Raw genomic sequence first — 7,775 nt, 5'->3', positions numbered from 1 at the left:
ATTCATTATATCGTACATTGCACACTGTATTGTGTCGATTTAGTTTTTGTGTCACAACGCCGTCATAAATTATCTAAACAAATAACATAGTTTCAGCGCTAAACAATTCATAAGTTAACGCGTATTTTTATGGACATGTTTGTGATCAATTTGACTCTTGTGTTGCAACCCCTAATACTTGTTCAACTGCGGAAGCATACACTCTGGAACTGGTGATATCCATTTTATATGACAATACGTGGTAAAAGATAAATGTCACAAAACATTACAGCGTGTACGGTAACGTTTACAACCGTTATGGCCATACTGCACACTCGGTGGTTTATCAAATGAGAATGTTCAAATTAACTTACAAAATAAGTGTTTTAATCTTCATTGCAGAGACCAATTGTTTTCCGAATGGATCCTCATTTAGACGGTAAAAAACACTTCAGTTAACAAGAGTCTTTTCAAATACTCGAATAACGCGAAAATAAAACACAGAGACCAAAATGTCTATTCAATTTTTTCATTCGTCACGTAGGCTATTCGACGTTTAAAGGCTTTACAGTAAGATGCTGGGTGATAGGGTTAAAAGCTGCACTCTTACTACAAAATAAGATTTACCACATTTAATACAATCGTTTTATTTTACCGAAAAGGATGAATACATATAGAAAACAATGGTTCTTATGAAGGATACCTTGCTTAATTAAAAAGAAAGGTGCCGAAAACACAGCATTTCTACATTATGAGACGATAATTTATCACTGTAAATCTTTTTGCACTCACCAATCATTTAATATTGTGCCATTTCAGCCATTTAATACACGGTTTCAATCTTGTTATCAGTAATAAATATGTTTCCACTGCGAGGGAACAAGAATTGTGACGTCACCACAAATGTGTACGACCACGGCGATCTTGACACAACAAAAGGTATGGGTTTTTTTTATATTTTCTTTAGTAAATTGCATCAAATTAAAACAAAACCTAGCCCATGGTACGCCACATGATTTCAGCTTTCACGTGGTATACTGTCTGTCATTCTTGTGTAGTAGTTTTTGAGAACATTCAAAAACATTTTGATTCGGCGATGCAGACGACCGCACATTTGTTAATTTTGCAAAAACAATGATACATCGGCTTGTTTTAACTGGTTCTTTACACAAAGATATATAAACAGTAAATATATGCCATTTACAATACGCTTTTCAAGGCGAAATGATGTTTTTGAAAGAAATCGTACAATATTAAATTTTGCGGACGACCACACTCCAGAATTTTAGGCGAACGACCACTTTTTTTCATCTCATTTTGATAGGAGTGCGAATAAAGCTTTAAATACTTTACTTGTTAATATGTATGGTATATCTTTCAGATGGAGAGTCGACAACCTCAGGTCTGCAGATATTGTGGCAAGGTCCTTGCGAACATTTCCACACTGCGGCAGCACGAAACAACACATGTCGGAACGGGCAAGGGTTATATGTTCTGTGAAAAGATTTTTCACAGCAGAGCAAACTTTAACAGACACAGGTTAGTTTATACAGAATAGTTTATATTGTTTATTAGTATGACAAAATCGATATCTCGTCTATTTATCGAATAGGTAAGGCCGAAATGTTTTCAAAACCAAGTTTTCGTCGTCGGCTTTTGTTGTCGTAACGTCATAACCGTGTCTTTAACTTGATTATATTTTACACAAAGCGTTGTATATGTGTTACCAGTGTAAATGAGCCAATGTATAGCGTGGCTGTTTTTGTTCCTAGATAGAAAAAAATCTAGCAGTGTTTTTTATCTTCTTGTGTTGCTGTTCTTTAAAGGAACTATACACCGTATGATGAAATAGCGAAAAGGAAATGTCGAAAATTGACATAAACTTGGTATCGATGTTTACAATGCATTGAAACTGACTAACTGAAGTACAACATTTACAATTATTTTTTTTCGCATTTTTTCCGTATTTTTCCATTGAAAAGATTTCTAGGTATGTAAACCTAGTAGAATTCATTCTTATGCGTGATAGGCTAGTCGATGTTATCACGTGATATCACTAAGTTAGATATAAGGCTTAAATATTCCAATGGTATAGGTTAAGCCTTCGTAGCACAGTGGAAACAACACCGGACTGCAATTTTGACGACACCGGTCGACCCGGGCTCCGACTCCATGTTTTTCGTTAGAGAATAAAACTTTTGGTGCCAATCTGGTGTATAGTCCCTTTAATAAGGAATATTGGGTCAACGTTGCTTCGTTTAACGTTAAAAGGTCGACTACTTTAAATGTTCCATTCGTGTTGACATGTTCCAGACAAAGACTAGATTTAGTACATTATATGATAGAATATTTTTTTAAAAATGATATGCATTTACTTCTCAGATATCATGTGCATGGCGAGGCGAAGCCCTTTGTTTGCATAAATTGCGACAAGTCGTTTCCAACCAATGCTGATCTCCAAAAGCATATTCGACGTGAAAAAAGCAGGGGTGTAACTGTCACGAATGTGGGAAGTCTTTCTCAGAAACGTCAAACCTGAAGGCACATTTGGATATGCACAGGGGAATTCAAGCTTTAAAAATCCAGAGTGTGAAAAAGTCTTTCGGCACCGGAGCAGCCTTTCCAGGCATAAGAAGATTCACAAAAGCAACATGGATTAATTATAATATTGCTCTATTTTACGTTTGATTTTGGTTTGATTAATCTAAATACTACTTTTCCTGTAGTAACATGGTTATTAGAATAACATATTGTATTTTTTAACAATATCTTTTTTAAAGTAATCGCCGTAAGTACATAACCAGGAAGGCATTTTCAGAGCTGTTTTAGTAAATTCTTACTTTTGTTTTAGCCGATGAGTTTTTATCTCGACTATTCGAAGACTAAGGAGAGCTTTCCTACTCACCCTAGCGTCGTGTCAAACCTTGTAAAAAGTTTTGCATGTAAGCACCTTTAAGTCATTATCTTAGCAAATACATGTATTGCATTGAAACTTTAGATATGTGTTCTCAACTATACATCCTAAATTATTAATCAAGCGAGATAACTCTATCTTGCATATAATGCAAATCATTGCCCTTTATTATTCGACATATAAATTCTGGTTACGGTTTTAGATAGAAGCAAAGATAGGTTACGATCTCTGCAACTACTTGATGTATTGTATTGATAATTTATTCAACGGTACTCAACGATCAAGCGTGCTAAAATATTTAAGTAAGATAACTGTATTTTGTATATTATGCAAATTATGGTCCTTTATAATTTGATTAAGAAATGCTGGTTAGGTTTTGCATGTAACCACATTTAAGTCAATATGTCAGCAAATACTCCATGTATTGCATTGGAACCTTAGTTGGTGATTCCAACTATCAAACCGACTAGATAAATCAAGTAAGATAACTATATTTTGCACATAATGTAAATTATGGTCCTCTATTATTCGACTAAAAGATTCTGGTTAATCAAAACTTAAAAGCGATGGAATAGTTGAGCGTACAGTCTCTGTGACAGCTCTTGTTATAAAAGATCATTGTACTGTGATTAATTTCATTTTTTTTTTCTTTTAGAACTTTATTAGTAAATTTTTGTTTTAGTTTGAGTCGATGGCTTTGCATAAATGATTATTGTATTGTGATTCATTTCACTTCTTGTAATTTGCTATGTGATTACATTTCTATGTTTAAGTTTTGCATGTAAACAGCCTGATCAGTATAACATGCTATATCAATCTTATATTGATGTGATTTATACTCTGTGATTCTTTACTGTGATTCCTTTTGTATTTTTAAAATATGCACAATACACGTTTTCAAATCTCAGTTTTATTTGATTTATCTTAACAATTATTCCCATATAATAACAATTATTGCCATATAATAACAATAATTGCCATAAAAGTGACATGTCAATAGAGAATAATGACACAACACATATTTAATCAGAAACAACTTTGTAGTTGAGTAATGACTATCCATGTCATTCACCGGCTATAAATGAACTACCCAGTAGCATTAGAAGTTCCATATGATCATATCGATCAGTCAACATTGTATGTTTAGGAGTCCCATTTTGGATGTAACTAACGATTTCGAATCATTTCTCCTCGCCTTTTCCCATCTGACACCCAGTGCTCCTTTTTGTAATGAATTTCGATCCAAACATACTGTACCACTCTTCTTCTTTTTCGTCGAACGCCTATCGAACATATGGTCCCTGAAATTGTGTGGATGAGATAAATTGAATGTATGTTTTTTATCTAATAATACAAACATTGGTGTTTTAACAAAATGAACGATTGACACAGACTAAGATATATAGTCGTCATAGGAATGGGGTGGGGTCTAGCCCTATCAAGTGTACGTTAGATCTTGGCATCCGAAAACTGCCCTAGTACTTCATTTCATTCTAGACACACATCCTTAACTGACTTCTATCAGTATCGTACTTGACAATAATCTCCTTTACAATGGTCGAATGCCTCGGAACGCATGCCACACAATCTCGGACACATTCTGGTGTTGACATGTCGGATTTGTCGAGAAGATTATACACGTGTGTGCGTCCTGTGCGGTATCCAAATGTCCTGCGACTAAAGTTAAAAAAATGAAGTATTGTTTATAAAAGTAAAAGAGTAATTAACATAATCCGTCCAAGTAGTCTTCAACATATTGATATTATTTTTGAAGATTTCAAAATGAATATGTTAACATTTAAATCCATGTGGTTATCAAACAAATGTTTATCTATATTGACAATATAGAAAGTAATAACTAGTAGTCGTACTAGACGCCGTATTACTAGATAGTATTACCTATCAGGATCAAGCCGCGCCTGCATTTGTTCGATGGAATTGCCAACAAACTGTCCAAATTCCTCTGTGGTCATTGTTCCCTGGCCTCGTTTATCGTTTAAAGTCAACTCGGAGAAAAATGTTTCACCGGCTAAGCTACTGAATGCTCTCACATTATAGGTGCCTCCATGACAAACCGAATACAGAAGCGCCTTGGCGTCAATATGAGCTATTAGAGCCTCCCAAAGCTGAAGTGGCCAGTCATTCACATGCATTGTTACTGGTTAAATTTGCAAAAATCGAATTCTTTGAAAAGACGGTTTCTGAGCGGTTTCTGTTCCGGACTCGTTTCATGGCGGGAATTCCAACTTTGTCCTTAGACTCCCACATTAGTCGGATGTCATGGCAAAGATCAGCAGTTTTTTTCGTCCTCTAACAGTCTCATTTCACGTTCCACTTCTTTTGAAAAATGTGACGCAGCCATTGAGGAAGACATCGGATCAGTTATTTCCTCGACCATTATAGGTGTCAGCATGGTTTTTCCTGTCTTAGCAACATTTAACCAACTGATCTTGCTTGAATTGTCAAGCCCCCCTCGGCAGCACTTTCTTCGAGTTCTCGTCAGTAAATGGGTTGCGTCAATACAGTGTACGTTCAACTGTTCCCTTCTATCGCTGTATTAAGGATGATAAAACCAATTATGAATAAGACATTCTGCATTTGAAGTAAGCTGTGCTTGTGATGACCCATGTTCTTTCTATTGCTTGTATCTCTTTGGCCATATTAACTCAGCATAAGTTCTGTTCAATGCATGTTTTGTTGCGTTAGATGTAACCACTTTGGCTGCTAATTCATACAATGGTTTCATAACAGTTTTCATAGGTTTCTTTTGTTTTATTTTTGGATCTAAGGTTTTAAATATTTCGCCAGGAACAAAATTTTGTCTCTCTTTGCGGATGTATATTTGATATTCGCTTTACCTGTTTTAAGTAACGAAGAACCACAGTTAATTCAGAATTGAGAAGTTTGTTTAAAGAGTTCGTACTTTGAAAGTAGTCCATTACCGTTCTAACTGACACAGAGTCCCATTTCTTCTTCGAATTACACACTTCATCGACTCGCAGCATCAGTAATACTTGCTGTATATCTGCTTCATCTAATGATACTTCTTCAATATCACCTTGTCGCTCGGTATCACAGTTAGTATCATTACTGTTTCTCTCTTCATGTACTTCTTTGTCATCGTCAACTTCTGTTTCTAAATCTTCAGAACATTCTAAACCATCTACATGTTTAGGAACATCATTACCTTCTACTTCGAAGTTGTCATATTCAACATTTGCAGATCTGTCTACTGCACCAGACGTTGTTTCCGCATTGTTGTTTACAGCTTTGCAGTCACGACAATGGGACTTTCTCTAAACCGTTTGCAACCACACAGATAGTGTTCGAGTGAAGGTTTTGATCTCGTGTAGTCTCGTTTATGATTATTGGGTTGTGGTTGAATTGCTTCAAGCCTGTGACAATATCCGTTTTCTTCATCTTTTGTACCTCAGCCCATACATCTTTTTGGAGTTGGAGTATAGTCAGTGGTTCGTTTTTCAATGACCTGATAACAAGTCATGCTACTGACCGTCAAATGATTCGCATGTTACGTGAATGCTTGCCTCGTGACACATGTTATGCACCTGCTCTGCTATGTTTCACCTTTTGGAAACCAGGCTACCGGTCTACATTTTAACTGTTCCTTTTTCCAAATCCTGTTTTATTCTGTGCATAAGAAAACAACAGCCTCGGATGCTCTTTCCCGGGAAAGCTCATAAAAATCACTTTTTGTAGATGTTACATGATCAATTGTCGCTCTAAATTGATCAATGGATATAACTGACTCTTTGCTCATTATGTCCGTATTACGACTTTGCTGATGGAAAAAGCCCTAAAAATTTAACCAATTTACATTGTTGTGCAATGTCATCCTTAAGCGCCTTCACTTCTTGTACAAGTTGTGTAGGCTTCTTTGGGTCATTAGTTTGGTACAGATCCATAGCCATATTATAGCCCTTTCAAAGATAGTGAAGTCACGTTTCACTTTAAATGCTGAAGTGAATTTGTCCGTCCAACTTACATACATTAGCCAATAAACGTTGAGCACTTCGATTTCAGCCTGCATTGCATTGGAACATTGCAGATGATATCTCGGAGGAAATTCGGTGTGTACGCCGTACACCGGACATTTGATTTAAACAGCTACTTTTGTCGATTCAAAGGATTCACTTTCCCGAAGGCTTCCATCAGGGAAAACAACTAAAAAGGGTTGAGCGTCTTCGTCGAAAACTTGAACACAACCTTCCTCAAAGAATACTAATTCAACGGTGAATATGGGCATTATTTTGGAAATTATTGTTGCAACTGCATTTTCTTCATTTAAAGTTCCATGCTGCATGTTCAGTTTGGCTTGTTCCGATACTTCCTGCTCAGGTAAGTTGCATTTTATGTGTTCAAAGTATTCCTTTTGCTTTTTTAAGCCATCAAGGCCAAGGGCTTTGTAAAGGGTACTTCCAGTTACCTTTGCGCATTTTCTTACTTCAAACCACTTGTCTGTTCTCTGTGGTATTAATCGCGTGTTGTGTATATCTTGGATTTGCATTTTCAGTGGTATATAATTTTCACCCTTTTCGAGATTTACATTCACATCAGAGATATAAGTTGCCCCATTAAGTGAACTCAAACACAAACAAATGCTTCTAATGCATTTCTCCGCCGTCATCAAATATTTTTCAATGTCATAGTTATATCCTAACACAACACTTATAGCATAAGCAAATTTGCTCTCCTTCCAGGTAAGTCCACCGCCTTTTTCTACTAGTTTTTCCTTTGCGTATTTCTTCTTCTTTTTCAGCGCATTGGCTTGCAAAATACCGGCCGAGTTATTGCGTAGTGATTTCAGAAGTATTTTCTGCAACTTTGACGAATTCGTGCGACAAACTTTCAAGTTTTTCCCGTT

General features: G+C 36.1%; 1 pseudogene; it reads right to left on the bottom strand.

Annotated features, from left to right (window-relative positions):
- Positions 1–4,022: 4,022 nt before the first annotated feature.
- LOC128246326 (uncharacterized) lies at positions 4,023–5,291 on the bottom strand (annotated as a pseudogene).
- Between the last annotated feature and the right edge of the window lie 2,484 nt (positions 5,292–7,775).

Source organism: Mya arenaria, chromosome 9 (assembly GCF_026914265.1).
Source record: "Mya arenaria isolate MELC-2E11 chromosome 9, ASM2691426v1".
In the NCBI taxonomy this organism is placed as follows: Eukaryota; Metazoa; Mollusca; class Bivalvia; order Myida; family Myidae; genus Mya; species Mya arenaria.
This window is presented reverse-complemented; position numbering and strand designations above follow the sequence as displayed.